Below are 18,695 nucleotides of genomic sequence, written 5' to 3' on the forward strand. Positions count from 1 at the left end.
ATTGTAGGTAGTTTATTTAATTAATTTATTGATAGTGTAGTGTTAGGTTTAATTGTAACTTAATTTAAGATTTATTTTACAGGTAATTTTGTAATTATTTTAACTAGGTAGCTATTAAATAGTTAATAACTATTTAATAGCTATTGTACCTAGTTAAAATAAATACAAAGTTGCCTGTAAAATAAATATAAATCCTAAAATAGCTATAATATAATTATTTGTTATATTGTAGCTATATTAGGGTATATTTTACAGGTAAGTATTTAGCTTTAAATAGGAATAATTTATTTAATAAGAAATAATTTATTTCGTTAGATTTAAATTATATTTAACTTAGGGGGGGGTGTTAGGGTTAGACTTAGCTTTAGGGGTTAATAAATTTATTACAGTAGTGGTGAGGTCCGGTCAGCAGATTAGGGGTTAATAAATGTAGGTAGGTAGCGGCGACGTTGGGGGGTGCAGATTAGGGGTTAATAAATATAATATATGGGTCGGCGGTGTTAGGGGCAGCAGATTAGGGGTACATAGGGATAATGTAGGTGGTGGCGCTGTATGGAGCAGCAGATTAGGGGTTAATAATAAAATGCAGGGGTCAGCGATAGCAGGGGCGGCAGATTAGGGGTTAATAAGTGTAAGGTTAGGGGTGTTTAGACTCGGGGTACATGTTAGGTGCAAACTTAGAAAGTGTTTCCCCATAGGAAACAATGGGGCTGTGTTAGGAGCTGAACGCTGCTTTTTTGCAGGTGTTAGGTTTTTTTTCAGCTAAAACTGCCCCATTGTTTCCTATGGGGGAATCGTGCACGAGCACGTTTTTCAAGCTGGCCGCTACCGTAAGCAACGCTGGTATTTAGAGTTGAAGTGGCGGTAAATATGCCTGTACGCTCCCTTTTTGGAGCCTAACCCAGCCCTTCAGAGAACTCTAAATACCAGCGTTATTTAAAAGGTGCGGGGGAAAAAAAAAACACGCGTAGCTAACGCACCCCTTTGGCCACAAAACTCTAAATCTAGGTGTTAGTGTTTTTGTGTGTGTGTGCATGTCCGAGTGTTTTTGGGTGTGTCTGAGTTTGTGTGCGTCTGCTTTCTGTCCATTGGAGAAGTTTGCCATTTCTATGAAATCCTCTTCTTGCAGTAAAAAAAAACAACAACAAAAAAAACATTACTAGGGGGGTGACACCATAACTTACCTCACCAGGTGACACCAACCTTAGTTACGCCACTGTAAATAAGGATTATCCTGTCCCTTTTAAATTATATGCAGTGAATACTGGAAGAAAACATAAATTATGCTTACCTGATTATTTCCTTTTCTTCCGTGGGAAAGAGTCCAAATCTAACAGAGTGAGGAAAAACCTCCAGGGCGTCAAGAAGACAACCCGACTTCTTATGACAAGTGTACTCCAACCTACGCCCCAAGGACATCAGCAGAATACAAGAACAAGACCCGAAGAGAACAAACAAATCTCAAGGACCATGAATAAACAGCAGGGACTAACGGCAATTCCATTTAAAAAAAAATGGTCACCAAGGGAAAAAGATTCATACCGGCTAAATAGAAAAAAACCAAAGCCCAGTTCCACACCCCAGACCACAGGAAACTGAGGGTGCCGTACAAGAATCAATTCCAAGATTGAAGATCAATAAAAAGGATGCCGGAAAAGAAGGAGAAGCTAGTGGTGCGAGTAGAGGAGACAGAGCCCCTCTCAAAAAAGGAAATAGCAATATCTTGCATATTTGCCTCAAGACAGCACAGTCCCACACAATACCACCACAGGCAGCAGAGCAGCAAAACATCCCCTCCGAACGAATCTCTGGCAGCAGAAGGATCCCAAGAACCTAACTCAGCCAGAGGGCTTAAAAACACCCCAACTGGTACAAAAACAGCTAACGAGTAGCCAAAGAACTAGCAGCCAAGGAGCAGATAGCAGTAACCGGTTTCAACTGCAAACCTTTCACTTGTCAGACAACTAGACAAGTCAACAGGTCACAATGGCCAGAAAACCGAAAACACCTCCACGCCAAAAGAGGGAGGAAAATAATCAGTCGCCTAAGAAAAAAGGAGACTGGAACCCTGAGATAAAACACCCAGAAAAAGGGGAATAAAGATATCTCAATGGACAAACCCATCTCCGAAACACCAAGGACCACCATAACTCTCACAGAGAGACAAGAGACCCCCGGTAGAAGGTACGAGAAAGGAATAAAATGTCCCCAGGACCTCTAAATAATCTGCAGAGGAATACCCAGACACTGAACACCCAAAGTGCGCCCCTCACCAGAGGGGTCCGAAGAGCCATAGAGGAATAATCTACGGCATAAAATCTCTGAGAAACAACACTATCGAAACCCCAACTAAAATGCAGAAGAGGGAGAAAAGGTCCAATAAGCGAACAATTGGACCACATATATAGGTACCCAACAGGTCTAGAACAAGACCAGGACACCAAGAGAACAACAAGACAAAGGAGCCTGAGAATACAATCCTGAAGCCCGTCCTCACAACCGGATATTGAACCAGAAACTTCCAAATTCCCCAAAAGGAGAGACAAGAAGCACATTCAAATCCAAACCCTAATTTCCAGGGAAATAACAGGGACAAAAACAGATAGTAGGAACCAGGCCTTAGATTCCCCTCTCAGAATCACACTGAGATCTAATAGGTAAGAAACCAGACCCTACAAGTCTGATCCCAAAGCAAGACTCCCCCAGTCTGAGCTGATCGACTATCTCGTCGAGGGAGACACTGTGATGAAACACGCAACACCACAGCCACCTGACACTAGATTATGGGGACAGAGGTCATCCCGATCCTCAACCCCTAAAAGGGGCTTCAAATGGCCGGAGAACCTCAGCGGCAGCACCTGAAAGGAGAGCCACTAAACCAAGCATAAAAAGCTCCTAGAGGCAGAGAGAGCAAGAGTAACTCTTCTAATAGTCAATTTAGTCAAGAATTGTGTAAGACTCTGAAGAGTCCTCTGAGCATTCAAAGTAGATGATGACAACGAGTCAAAAAGCTTCTCAAGATGCCATAACCGCACATAGCAGTAAGGACCACACCCCTCAGCCGGGGATGTAAAGGGACACAGTAAGACACCACTGGTCCATATGTCGGGAGTAGACTGCCACGGGTTAGCCCAAGCACTTCCGATATCCAGACCCTAAGGTCTAAGAGTAGTTTTGTTTTTTTGTTTTGTTTTTGTTTTTTGTGTGAAAAAAACAACAACTGAACAAGTGAACCAGCAGGTCCCGCTGGACTAACCAGGCACAACGTGCATCACTAACAAGCAACAAGGCACACAAACGCCGGATGAAGATCTGGAAACAACTTCCATAGAAGAACGTAAGTCGAGCAAACCCAGAATTTCCCATAGGGAAAGAAAAACATAATTTATGTAAGAACTTACCTGATAAATTCATTTCTTTCAAATTGGCAAGAGTCCATGAGCTAGTGACTTATGGGATATACAATCCTACCAGGAGGGGCAAAGTTTCCCAAACCTCAAAATGCCTATTAATACACCCCTCGCCACACCCACAATTCAGTTTAATGAATAGCCAAGTAATGGGGTGATAAAGAAAGGAGTAAAAAGCATCAACAAAGGAATTTGGAAATAATTGTGCTTTATACAAAAAATCATAACCACCATAAAAAGGGTGGGCCTCATGGACTCTTGCCAATATGAAAGAAATTAATTTATCAGGTAAGTTCTTACATAAATTATGTTTTCTTTCATGTAATTAGCAAGAGTCCATGAGCTAGTGACGTATGGGATATCAAATATCCAAGATGTGGAACTCCACGCAAGAGTCACTAGAGAGGGAGAATAAAAATTTAAAAAAAAATCTTTAATGATAAGAAAAACTTAAAACATCAACAGAAGAATCAAACTGAAACAGCTGCCTTAAGAACTTTTCTACCAAAAACTGCTTCTGAAGAAGCAAACACATCAAAACGGTAGAATTCAGTAAATGTATGCAAAGAAGACCAAGTTGCTGCTTTGCTAATCTGATCAACTGAAGCTTCATTCTTAAAAGCCCACAAAGTGGAGACTGATCTAGTAGAATGAGCTGTAATTCTCTGAGGCGGGGTTTTACCCAACTCCAAATAAGCTTGACGAATCAAAAGCTTTAACCAAGAAGCCAAGGATATAGCAGAAGCTTTCTGACTTTTCCTAGGACCAGAAAATAAAATGAATAGAAGTGTTTCTGAAATCTTTAGTAGCTTCAACAAAATATATCAAAGCTCTTACCACATCCAAAGAATGTAAGGATCTTTCCAAAGAATTCTTTGGATTAGAACACAAGGAAGGGACAACAATTTCTCTACTAATGTTGTTAGAATTCACAACCTTAGATAAAAATTGAAAAAGTCTGCAAAACCGCCTTATCCTGATGAAAAATCAGAAAAGGAGATTCACAAGAAAGAGCAGATAGCTCAGAAACTCTTCTAGCAGAAGAGATAGCCAAAAGGAACAACACTTTCCAAGAAAGCAGTTTAATGTCCAAAGAATGCATAGGCTCAAATGGAGGAGCCTGTAACGCCTTCAAAACCAAATTGAGACTCCAAGGAGGAGAAATTGATTTAATGACAGGCTTAATACGAACTAAAGCCTGTACAAATCAGTGAATATCAGGAAGTTTAGCAATCTTTCTGTGAAATAAAACTGAAAGAGCAGAGATTTGTCACTTCAAGGAACTTGCAGACAAACCTTTATCCAAACCATCCTGAAGAAAACTATAAAATTCTAGGAATTCTGAAAGAATGCCAATAAAATTTATGAGAAGAACACCATGAAATGTAAGTATTCCAAACTCGATAGTAAATCTTCCTGGAAACAGATTTATGAGCTTGTAACATAGTATTAATCACTGAGTCAGAGAAACCCCTATGATTAGCACTAAGCGTTCAATTTCCATACCTTCAAAATTAATGATTTGAGATCCTGATGGAAAAATGGACCTTGAGACAGTAGGTCCGGCCTTAACAGAAGTGGCCAAGGTTGGCAACTGGACATACGAACAAGATCCACATACAAAAACCTGTGTGGCCATGCTGGAGCCACCAGCAACACAAACGATTGTTCCTGCATGATTTTGGAAATCACACTTGGAAGAAGAACTAGAGGCGGGAAGATATAAGCAGGATGATAATCACATGGAATGGTTAGCGCATCCCCTGCTTCCGCCTGAACATCCCTGGACAGGTATCTGGGAAGTTTCTTGTTTAGGTGAGAGGCCATCAGATCTATCTCTGGTAGACCCCACATCTGAACAATCTGAGAAAACAGATCTGGATGGAGAGACCATTCTCCTGGATGTAAAGTCTGATGACTGAGAAAATCCACTTCCCAATTGTCTACACCTGGGATAGGCACCGCAGAGATTAGACAGGAGCTGGATTCCGCCCAAGCAAGTATTCAAGATACTTCTTTCATGGCTTGAGGACTGCGAGTCCCACCCTGATGATTGACATATGCCACAGATGTGATATTGTCCGTCAAGAAGCAAATGAACGGTTCTCTCTTCAACAGAGGCCAAAACTGAAGAGCTCTGAAAATTGCACAGAGTTCTAAAATATTGATTGGTAATCTCGCCTCTTGAGATTTCCAAACACCTTGAGCAGTCAGAGATCCCCAAACAGCTCTCCAACCCGAAAGACTTGCGTCTGTAGTTATCACAGTCCAGGTTGGTCGAACAAAAGAAGCCCCTTGAACTAAACGTTGGCGATTTAACCACCACATCAGAGAGCATCGTACATTGGGATTTAAATATATTAATTGTGATATCTTTGTATAATCCCTGCACCATTGATTTAGCATACAAAGCTGAAGAGGTCTCATGTGAAAATGAGCAAAAGGAATTGCGTCCGATGCTGCAATCATGAGGCCTAAAACTTCCATGCACATAGCCACTGAAGGGAATGACTGAGACTGAAGGTGCCGACAAGTTGCAACCAATTTCAAGTGTCTCTTGTCTGTTAGAGACAGAGTCAGGGACACTGAATCTATCTGGAAACCTAAAAAGGTGACTGGTCTGAATGAATAGATTTGAATAAAACCCCAAACCTTGTTCCTGAACAGGAACTGGCATGATTACCCTTGATAATTCCAGGTCTGAAACACACTTCAGGAAAGCCTGAGCTTTTACTGGATTTGCTGGGACACGTGAGAGAAAAAAAAATCTTCTCACAGGAGGTCTTACTCTGAATCCTATTTGATACCCTTGAGAGACAATTCTCTGAATCCATTGATTTTGGACAGACTTTATCCAAACATCCTTGAAACACCGTAATCTGCCCCCTACCAGCTGAGCTGGAATGAGGGCCGCACCTTCATGCGGATTTAGGGGCTGACTTAGGTTTCTTGAATGACTTGGATTTATTCCAATTTGAGGAAGGTTTCCAATTGGAAACAGACTCCGTGGGGGAAGGATTAGATTTTTGTTCCTTATTCTGACGAAAGGAACGAAAATGATTAGAAGCCTTAGATTTACCCTTAGGTTTTTTATCCTGAGGCAAAAAAACTCCCTTTCCCCCAGTAACAGTTGAAATAATAGAATCCAACTGAGAACCAAATAAATTATTACCTTGGAAAGAAAGAGATAGTAATCTATACTTAGATATAATATCAGCATTCCAAGATTTAAGCCACAAGGCTCTTCTAGCTAAAATAGCTAAAGACATGGATCTAACATCAATTTTGATAATATCAAAAATGGCATCACAAATAAAACGATTAGCATATTGCAGTAAGCGAACAATGCTAGATGTGTCAGAATCCAATTGTTGTTGCGCTAAATTTTCCAACCAAAAAAGTTTGATGCAGCCGCAACATCAGCCAATGATATTGCAGGCCTGAGAAGATGACCTGAATATAAATAGGCTTTCCTTAGATAAGACTCGTTTCCTATCTAAAGGATCCTTAAAAGAAGTACTATCTTCCATAGGAATAGTGGTACATCTAGCAAAGGTAGAAATAGCTCCATCAACCTTGGGAACCTTTTCCCAGAACTCTATAGAAATTGCTGGTAAAGGATACAATTTTTTAAACCTTGAAAATGGAATAAAAGAAGTACCTGGCTTATTCTATTCCTTAGAAATCATATCAGAAATAGCATCAGGAATAGGAAAAACCTCTGGAGTAACCACAGGAGGTTTAAAAACAGCATTTAAACGTTTACTAGTTTTAATGTCAAGAGGACTGGCTTCCTCAATATCCAAAGTAATTAACACTTCTTTTAATAAACAACGAATATACTCTATTTTAAATAAATAAGTAGATTTGTCAGTGTCAATACATGAGGAAAGATCTTCTGAACCAGATAGATCCTCAGAGGAGGATAAATCATAAAGTTGTCGGTCATTTGAAATTTTATTAACTTTAGGAGAAGTTTTAAAAGACCTTTTACGTTTACTAGAAGGCGGAAATGCAGACAAAGCCTTCTGAATAGAATCAGTAACAAATTCTTTAAAATTCATAGGTATATCATTTACATTAGAAGTTGAAGGAACTGCAACTGGCAATGTACTATTACTGATGGAAACATTTTCTGCATGTAAAAGTTTATCATGGCAACTATTACAAATAACATTTGGAGATAAAATATCCACAATCTTACAACAAATGCACTTAGCTTTGGTAGAACCGACGTCAGGCAGCAAATTTCCAACAGATACTTCTGAGGCAGGATCAGATTTAGACATCTTGCAAAATGTAAAAGAAAAAACAACATATAAAGCAAAATGATCAATTTCCTTATATGACAGTTTCAGGAATGGGAAAAAATGCAAATAGCATAGCCCTCTGACATAGAAAAAGGCAAGAGGCAAACAGCAATGCGGTATTAAATTAATGAAAAATTTGGCGTCAAGTATGACGCTGTAATATACCTTTAAGGACTGATCCCTCCTACCAACAGCCAAACCCTATTTAAACCTCACATTGCCATATTCAAACTGCCTGTTAATTGATGTACTTTGTTTAAGCCTGCTCTGTTAAGAGTTTAGCTTTATATTCATAGTTCTTAAGACCAGGTCTCTGTTTATTTAACCTTTGAATTATTCAGCTTGTTATAACCTTTACTAGGTTTTACACCTTGAGGTTTATTCAAATCAAACCTTTATATCATTCAGCTATTCAGTATTTTTTGCAGCCGCAATATTTAGCTCTGTGTGAGATTCCAGCATCAGCTGTGTATCGGATCATCCTAATCGCAACCGGAAGTAAGTCACACTCTCACCGGCTTCTCACTTCTCCACACGCTGTGGGACAAACAAACCTCCGGATCTTTTCTCACATCAGGTATATTCCTCCCAAGACAAAGGTACTGTGATCGCTTACTTAGAGACTGAAGTGGTAAGATTATATGCCGATAAATCCTCTAAGAACTCGTAAGCACTATTCGTACTAACCTGTGACTGAACAACCAGTTATTCATATATGCTTCCAAAAGGATGTGAATGAATGTGTGGGACTTGTAAATATTTTATTCCAGTGAGAGTGTGTGAAGTTTGTTTGCGATACTATTGAAACACCTGTTACAACTTGTTGAAGTGATTATTCCTGCTGAACATTATACCTCTAACCAAGTCATTAAGCAGAAACTTGAGACAGCTATTCTAACACTGCTCATAGGAAACCTGTGTTATAATAAACACACGTTGTTTCTTTTCCAGTGTCATTCATTACTGTATTTATTACTAATTAGCTCACAGTTTATGATCTTAGTAAATATAACCATTTTGCTGAGACTTAAAACACAAGAGCAACAAAACCAATTTTATATTGGTCAGGAGTATTACAGTATTAACAGGCCTAAATATCTGTTTGTTTACTCTTTAAGCCATGGAACCACAAGAGATTCAGAATGAATTCTCTAACATACATCAAAAGTTGGATTACCTTGCACGTGGCTTAACAGAGGTGCAAGCAGAGAATACAGCTTTAAAAGCCTTACTAAAGGAATGTTTAACCCCTAAGGAGCAGGCTACTCCTGAACCTCAAATTCAGCCTCCTACTCCTTTTTCAGGTAAACGATCAGTTTTCAGAGATTTCAAAAATGCATGCAATTTGTTATTTACTTTGAGACCTAGGACTTACCATAGTGAGAGAATAAAAGTTTGCACTACTATATCTTACTTACTGGGGGAACCTAGAACATGGGCCAATAGGCTGTATGAAACAAACGATCCTGTAATGGATTCATTGCAGGATTTTTTCTCTGCTATGTCTATCCTATATGAGGACACTAACACACAGATTAACGCAGAGACCAAACTGCGAGCTCTTAAACAGGGCAAAAGAACCGTGGAAGAGTTTATCACTGACTTTCAGATGTGGGCTTCAGACTCCAAATGGAATGAGGTCAGCCTCAGAAATCAGTTCAGGCTGGGATTATCTGAGAGCTTAAAAGATGAGCTCTCACGAATAGAAATGCCTGAGACATTATCAGCTCTCATAAAAGTCTGCATTACTCTGGACAGACGTCTAAGAGAGCGCAAAGTAGAAAAATCAGTTTATGAGACACTCTCTAGACGCACTTATCCCTCTCCTACATCACAAGAAAAGACTTTATCTAACCCTATACCTATGGAAATAGGAACTATAAGGGGTCCACTTACCTCAGAAGAAAAGATAAGACGAAGATTGTCAAATCTCTGTTTATATTGTGCACATAAGGAGCACTCTGTTAGTGAATGTCCATTACTATCAAAACAAAGAAAGGGTAAGACAGAATCTATCAAACAAATATATAACACCTCTAAGACACAACATCTAACTATTCCCCTTTCCTTACAGTGGGATCAAGACAACCTACAGACTGAAGGACTAATAGATTCTGGGGCGACTGGAAATTATATTGACACTGATTATGTAAAAAAGAATAAAATACCCACTGTGTGCAAAACAAACCCAGTTTTTGTGAAGTTAATTGATGGTACATTCATTCAGAATGGACCAATCACTCATCACACCATACCACTTTTAATAACCACATCCAAGGCACACACTGAATATGTAACTTTTGATATTATACCTATAGCACAGCACTCAGTCATCTTAGGTTATACATGGTTAGTTATTCATAATCCTGAAATAGATTGGACACAAAACATAGTAAACCTAAACTCAACCTATTGTACTAAGACTTGTTATCCTCACTGTTCTATAGCTACTATGGAGCAGGGTATTCCATGTGTATATCAGGATCTGGCAGACGTATTCGATTTGAAAGAAGCTGAAAATTTGCCTCCACATAGAGCATTTGACTGCCCCATTGACATTATTCCAGGATCACAAATACCTCATGGCAAAATTTATCCAATGAACCAAAATGAACTCCAAGATTTACGTACTTATTTGGATGATAATCTGAGAAAGGGTTTCATTACTCATTCAACCTCTCCAGCAGCGGCTGGGATATTCTTTGTAAAAAACAAAGATGGAACTTTACGTCCAATTATCGACTACAGAGCTCTAAATAAGATCACAGTAAAGAACCGATATCCACTCCCTTTAATCCCTGAGTTACTAGAAAGACTTACGGGGGCCACTGTATTTTCAAAACTGGATTTAAAAGGAGCTTATAATCTAATCCGAATCAAGAAGGGTGATGAGTGGAAGACTGCTTTCCGCACCAGATACGGATTGTTCCAATATAACGTTATGCCCTTCGGATTATGCAATGCTCCGGCAACCTTCCAGCATTTCATAAATGAGATATTCCACGATCTCACAGATGTTTGCGTCATAATCTATTTGGATGATATCTTAATATATTCAAAAAATATGGCTGAACATGAGAAACACGTTCGTTGGGTTTTAACTAGACTTAGACAAAATAAGTTATACGCTAAGTTAGAAAAATGTATTTTTCATACATCAGAAATAAAATTCCTGGGTTATATTCTAAAACCCAACAAGATTGAGATGGATCAACAAAAGATTCAGGCTATTATAGAATGGCCAAAACCCACTACCACACGCTCACTCCAGAGGTTTCTGGGGTTTGCAAATTTTTACAGGAGATTTATCAAAGGGTTTTCCTCAGTTGTAAAACCACTATCTCAACTAACTAGTAGCAATCATAAATTCTGTTGGACAAAAGAGTCCCAAGAAGCTTTTACTAAGCTAAAAGAGCTTTTCACCTCAGCACCAGTTTTAACTTTACCAGACTACAATCAAGCATTCATATTGGAAGTAGATGCTTCCAATTCTGGAATTGGAGCAGTATTATCACAACAGAACAGGGACACCAAACTGATTCATCCCATTGCTTTTTATTCAAAGACTTTCTTACCAGCAGAAAGTAATTATTCTATTGGTGACAAAGAGTTATTAGCTATAAAACGTTCACTAGAACATTGGCGACACCTCTTAGAAGGAACTAAAGAACCCTTTCTGATTTATACCGATCATAAGAACCTAGAATACTTAAGGACTAACAAGACACTTTCTTCCCGTCAAGTAAGATGGGCACTTTTTATGGATCGGTTCAATTTTTTAATAACATACCGACCAGGAAGTGCAAATGCGAAAGCTGACGCTTTATCAAGACAGTTTGATTCCAGTTTGCCACAACACATCTCAACACCAATTATACCAGAAGAAAAATTTTTGGGAGCACTCACTGGTTTAGAGACTGAAATATTATCAGCTCTGAAAGATGAGACTTCAATACCACCAGAGTGCGTTAAGGATTCAACAACAGGATTATTTTACCATAATGGAAGATTATTCATTCCTGAGTCTCAACGACAACTCATATTGAACAATACCCATGACAATGTATTATCTGGACATACAGGAATCCAAAAGACCATTGAGTTAACTAAAAGGAACTTTTGGTGGCCTCATATGGAAAAGACTATTTCTGACTACGTCATTGGCTGTGATGTCTGTGCCAGAAACAAGGCTGAGCATAGGAAACCTATAGGTTACCTGACGTCACTGCCGATTCCTGATAGACCATGGAGTACCATATCCATGGACTTCATTGTTGATTTACCAGAGTCACAACATTATAATACAATATTTGTTGTAGTGGATCAATTAACCAAATTAGCTCACTTCACACCTTTAAAGGCTCTTCCTAGTGCCTTTATAACAGCAAAAGCATTCATTAGAGCTATTGTTCGCCTACATGGTTTACCATCCACCATTATAACTGACAGGGGTACTCAATTCACCTCCGCTTTCTGGAGATCACTCTGTAAGTCACTCAAGATTGACACACGATACTCCACAGCATTCCACCCACAAACCAATGGGTTAACCGAACGATTAAATCAAACATTAGAACAGTACCTCAGGTGTTATATTACACATTTACAAGATGATTGGGTAACATACCTCCCTTTGGCAGAATTTTCATACAATAACTCTATATCCTCTTCAACAAAGATGTCCCCATTTTTTGCCACATATGGTTATCACCCCACATCAATCACTCTTTCAAATACTCCAGTCAATTCTCCAGGTGCTACAACTTATCTCAATACCTTACAAGATCGATTAGAACAAATAAAGGCACACCTCGTTCAAGCTAAAGACAGACAAAAACATTATTATGACCAAAGACACAGACCCTCACCAGACTATAAGTTAGGTGATCAGGTACTTCTTTCTACTAAATATCTAAGGTTACAGATACCAAGTAAAAAATTAGCTAATCAGTATATAGGACCTTTTTCAATTGACAAAATCATCAATCTTAATGCAGTGAGATTAAAGCTACCACAACATTACAAAATACATAATACATTTCATGTCTCATTATTAAAACCGTATACTTCAGACCGAAACAGATTAGATTTGACAGTTCCTCCTCCCATACTCCTAAACAATCAAGAAGAGTTTGAGGTAGAAAGAATCCTAGATTCTCGCATTAGGAGAAGGAGATTGGAATATCTGATTCAATGGAAGGGTTATGGACCAGAAGAGAATTCTTGGCAACATCACTCGGAGATTAACGCTCCAAGACTCCTTAGGCGTTTTCATCTCCGTTACCCATCTAAACCTCACCCTGAATCACCGGGGGTGATTCCTTAACGGGGGGGAGATGTAATATACCTTTAAGGACTGATCCCTCCTACCAACAGCCAAACCCTATTTAAACCTCACATTGCCATATTCAAACTGCCTGTTAATTGATGTACTTTGTTTAAGCCTGCTCTGTTAAGAGTTTAGCTTTATATTCATAGTTCTTAAGACCAGGTCTCTGTTTATTTAACCTTTGAATTATTCAGCTTGTTATAACCTTTACTAGGTTTTACACCTTGAGGTTTATTCAAATCAAACCTTTATATCATTCAGCTATTCAGTATTTTTTGCAGCCGCAATATTTAGCTCTGTGTGAGATTCCAGCATCAGCTGTGTATCGGATCATCCTAATCGCAACCGGAAGTAAGTCACACTCTCACCGGCTTCTCACTTCTCCACACGCTGTGGGACAAACAAACCTCCGGATCTTTTCTCACATCAGGTATATTCCTCCCAAGACAAAGGTACTGTGATCGCTTACTTAGAGACTGAAGTGGTAAGATTATATGCCGATAAATCCTCTAAGAACTCGTAAGCACTATTCGTACTAACCTGTGACTGAACAACCAGTTATTCATATATGCTTCCAAAAGGATGTGAATGAATGTGTGGGACTTGTAAATATTTTATTCCAGTGAGAGTGTGTGAAGTTTGTTTGCGATACTATTGAAACACCTGTTACAACTTGTTGAAGTGATTATTCCTGCTGAACATTATACCTCTAACCAAGTCATTAAGAAGAAACTTGAGACAGCTATTCTAACACTGCTCATAGGAAACCTGTGTTATAATAAACACACGTTGTTTCTTTTCCAGTGTCATTCATTACTGTATTTATTACTAATTAGCTCACAGTTTATGATCTTAGTAAATATAACCATTTTGCTGAGACTTAAAACACAAGAGCAACAAAACCAATTTTATATTGGTCAGGAGTATTACAGACGCACAACGTAACAGAAAATATTTTTTGGCGCCAATAACATCTGGAAATGACACCCGTGTCACTAAGAACGCAACCATGTGTAATACTCTGCGTCAATTACGACGCCGGAAATGACGAACTTGCGTCAACGGACGTACTTTCGTGCCAAAAAATTCTCGCGCCAAAAATGACGCAATAAAGTCTAGCATTTGGCGCACCCGCGGGCCTAGTACTGCCCACAATTTTCAAGAAAAAGTAGTCAATTTGCAAAAGACTAAACCCCAGGTAAGAAAAACTATTTCTTAATATGTTTACTTTCCCCAAATATGAAACAGACAGTCTGCACAAGGAAATACATGAACCTGACTCATGGCAAATATAAGTACAATACATAGATTTAGAACTTTATATAAATGCATAAAGTGCCAAACCATAGCTGAGGTGTCTTAAGTAATAAAAAACATACTTACCGAAAGACACCCATCCACATATAGCAGATAGCTAAACCAGTACTGAAACAGTTATCAGTAGAGGTAATGGTATATGAGAGTATATCGTCGATCTGAAAAGGGAAGTTGGAGATGAATCTCTACGACCGATAACAGAGAACCTATGAAATAGACCCTCATTAGGTTAATCATTGCATTCAATAGGTGATACTCCCTTCACATCCCTCTGACATACGCTGTACTCTGAGAGGAATCGGGCTTCAACAATGCTGAGAAGCACATGTCAACATAGAAATCTTAGCCGAAACCTGCTTTACCACCTCCATAGGAGGCAAAGTTTGTAAAACTGAATTATGGGTGTGGTGAGGGGTGTATTTATAGGCATTTTGAGGTTTGGGAAACTTTGCCCCTCCTGGTAGGATTGTATATCCCATATGTCACTAGCTCATAGACTCTTGCCAATTACATGAAAGAAAACAAATAATCCTGACCTGATAAAAGAAAAATCAAGGGCAACCGCAGGCATGTCTCTGCAGTACCTGCCAAAGAGAAACCGTAACTTTCAGAAAAAAAGAACTATGAAAGCTCACATTAGACTGACAGGGAAAAAACACACCCCACTAGCCTATCTCGAAGAGCCCTGAGAGGAACAAGAAAGAAGATCAGACAGACACAGACAGACAGACAGACAGAGAGAATGACTGGGGGGGTGGAGCTAAGGGGGGAGCTATATAGGCAGCTCTGCTGTGGGTGCTCTCTCTGCCACTTCCTGTAGGGGAGGAGAATATCCCACAAGTAAGGATGAATCCGTGGACTCGATACATCTTACAAGAGAAATTTAATAAAAGTATGCAAAGAAGACCAAGTTGCTGCTTTGCAAATTTGATCAACTGAAGCTTCATTCTTAAGAGCCCAAGTGGCAACTGATCTAGTAGAATGAGCTGTAAGTCTCTGCCCGCCTGTCTGTGTCTCTGCCCGCCTGTCTGTGTCTCTGCCCGCCTGTCTGTCTGTTTGCCTGTGTCTCTGCCTGTCTGTCTGCCTGTGTCTCTGCCTGTCTGTCTGCCTGTGTCTCTGCCTGCCTGCCTGTCTGTGTCTCTGCCTGCCTGCCTGTCTGTGTCTCTGCCTGCCTGTGTCTCTGCCTGCCTGTGTCTCTGCCTGCCTGTGTCTCTGCCTGCCTGTGTCTCTGCCTGCCTGTGTCTCTGCCTGCCTGTGTCTCTGCCTGCCTGTGTCTCTGCCTGCCTGTGTCTCTGCCTGTCTGTGTCTCTGCCTGTCTGTGTCTCTGCCTGCCTGCCTGTCTGTGTCTCTGCCTGCCTGCCTGTCTGTGTCTCTGCCTGCCTGCCTGTCTGTGTCTCTGCCTGCCTGTCTGTCTGTGTCTCTGCCTGCCTGTCTGTCTGTGTCTCTGCCTGCCTGTCTGTCTGTGTCTCTGCCTGCCTGTCTGTCTGTGTCTCTGTCTGCCTGTCTGTCTGTGTCTCTGCCTGCCTGCGTCTCTGTGGCTGTCTGCCTGCGTCTCTGTGGCTGTCTGCCTGCGTCTCTGTGGCTGTCTGCCTGCGTCTCTGTGGCTGTCTGCCTGCGTCTCTGTGGCTGTCTGCCTGCGTCTCTGTGGCTGTCTGCCTGCGTCTCTGTGGCTGTCTGCCTGCGTCTCTGTGGCTGTCTGCGGCTGCATCTGTCTGCGTCTGCCTGCGTGCGTCTGTCTAATAAAAAAGCTTAGATGCCTTCTTTTTCAAATAATGATAGCAATAAAACGAAGAAAAATTGATAATAGGAGTAAATTATTAAGTTGCTTAAAATTGCATGCTCTATCTGAATCACAAAAGAAAAAATTTGGGTTCAGTGTCCCTTTAAGTATTCAATGTGTGTGGATATTTTATTCCTCTATATATCCCTGATATAAATGATGGTGTATTATATACATTTATACAAACTAATGTTATTGTCATAAAGTGCTTTGTCAGCTGTAAAACACAAAGACCTAAATTCCATTGAGGAGGTAAATTGTGAAAACTATGTGATAAAAACATTTATTGCCATTAAAGTCTATGGATAATTTTTATGATTCCAGCAGTTTCCAAACTTAACCAACACAATGAAAACACAGCCAAAGTATGATCTGTTAGAACCGTATAGAAAAAGCATTTACATCTAGGCTTAAAGGGACAGTCTACTCCAGAATTGTTATAGTTTAAAAAGATAGATAATCCCTTTATTACCCATTCAACAGTTTTGCATAACCGACACGATTATATTAATATACTTTTTACCTCTGTGATTATCTTGTATCTAAGCCTCTGCAGACTGTTCCCATTATCTCAGTGCTTTTGACAGACTTATTTTAGCCAATCAGTGCTAACTCATAAATAACTCCATGTGAGTGAGTACAATGTCATCTATATGGCCCACGTGAACTAGAGCTGTCTAGCTTTTAAAATCACTGTCAACATGCACTAAATTAAGAGACAGCTTTCAGGGGTTTAGAAATGAGCACATAAGTCTACCTAGGTTTAGGTTTTGAAAAAGAATAACAAGAGAACAAAGCAAATTGGAAAGTTGTTTAAAATGACACAGCCTATCTGAATCATTAAAGGGACAGTCAGCACAAAATGTATAATGACATTTCTATGTTTAATGCATATGTGGCTTTTTTTCCTTCACTAAGACAAGGAGCTGAACAACATGTATTAACTCCTTCACTAGCACAGAGAGCTGCACAGTGTGTATTAACCCTTCACTAGCACAGAGAGCAGCACAGTGTGTATTAACCCTTCACTAGCACAGAGAGCTGCAGTGTGTATTAACCCTTCACTAGCACAGAGAGCAGCACAGTGTGTATTAACCCTTCACTAGCACAGAGAGCAGCACAGTGTGTATTAACCCTTCACTAGCACAGAGAGCAGCACAGTGTGTATTAACCCTTCACTAGCACAGAGAGCAGCAGTCTGTATTAACCCTTCACTAGCACAGAGAGCAGCACAGTGTGTATTAACCCTTCACTAGCAGAGAGAGTAGCACAGTGTGTATTAACCCTTCACTAGCACAGAGAGCAGCAGTCTGTATTAACCCTTCACTAGCACAGAGAGCAGCACAGTGTGTATTAACCCTTCACTAGCAGAGAGAGTAGCACAGTGTGTATTAACCCTTCACTAGCACAGAGAGCAGCACAGTGTGTATTAACCCTTCACTAGCACAGAGAGCAGCACAGTGTGTATTAACCCTTCACTAGCACAGAGAGCAGCACAGTGTGTATTAACCCTTTACTAACACAGAGAGATGCACAGTGTGTATTAACCCTTCACTAGCACAGAGAGCAGCACAGTGTGTATTAAACCTTAACTAGCACAGAGAGCAGCACAGTGTGTATTAACCCTTCACTAGCACAGAGAGCAGCACAGTGTGTATTAACTCCTTCACTAGCACAGAGAGCAGCACAGTGTATATTAACCCCTCACTAGCACAGAGAGCTGCACAGTGTGTATTAACCCTTCACTAGCACAGAGAGCAGCACAGTGTATATTAACCCCTCACTAGCACAGAGAGCTGCACAGTGTGTATTAACCCTTCACTAGCACAGAGCTACCCAGTGTTTATTAACTCTTTACTAACACAAAGAGTTGAACAGCACTTACTATCCCATTGCCTGGAAGAAGCAGATGATTAACATGCATTAAAAGAACAACATTTATAACAATTATAAACTTTTTAAGAAGATCAGAAAGTGACTAAAACATTTATCACACAATACACAGCCTGACTCACTCACCCAGCAACAGCTCTACAGGAAGTAAATGGGACTTGGGAGGGGAACAAAGGCCAGTTGAATACTGAACTACTCCCAGAATACACACTTAGAAGTCACATGTTAAGCAGCAGCCAATCAGACGAAAGAAAATATGCAACCATTTCAAAGACAAATTGGATAGCTAGCTGGCTAGCAACAGTTCTATCTTGAGCTACTGTGCTTCTTAGGATTCCACTCACTTTCGTTGGCTGATTACATTCAACATTTCTCAGCTGTGTGCAGCAACTCCCAGCATACCGGACTTCCTCTCCTATTGCAGCTGAAGCTGCAGGCCTAACTCAGCACGCTGGTTTCTGTTTGCCATTTGCCTTCCTGTTCAAACTTCACTAGCACCGAGAGCTGCACAGTGTGTATTAACCCTTCACTAGCACAGAGAGCTGCACAGTGTGTATTAACCCTTCACTAGCACAGAGAGCTGCACAGTGTGTATTAACCCTTCACTAGCACAGAGAGCTGCACAGTGTGTATTAACCCTTCACTAGCACAGAGAG

The 18,695-nt window shown here is 40.1% G+C and overlaps 1 long non-coding RNA gene across 1 annotated transcript in view; it reads right to left on the minus strand.

Moving 5' to 3' along the window:
• Nucleotides 1-18,237, minus strand: part of LOC128660040 (uncharacterized) — an 88,090-nt gene extending 69,853 nt beyond the window's left edge. The window contains exon 1 of the long non-coding RNA XR_008402499.1: nt 18,166-18,237. This is a non-coding gene — a long non-coding RNA (uncharacterized LOC128660040). The remainder of the gene's footprint in view (nt 1-18,165) is intronic.
• Between the last annotated feature and the right edge of the window lie 458 nt (nt 18,238-18,695).

This window comes from Bombina bombina, chromosome 5 (assembly GCF_027579735.1).
Source record: "Bombina bombina isolate aBomBom1 chromosome 5, aBomBom1.pri, whole genome shotgun sequence".
NCBI lineage: Eukaryota > Metazoa > Chordata > Amphibia > Anura > Bombinatoridae > Bombina > Bombina bombina.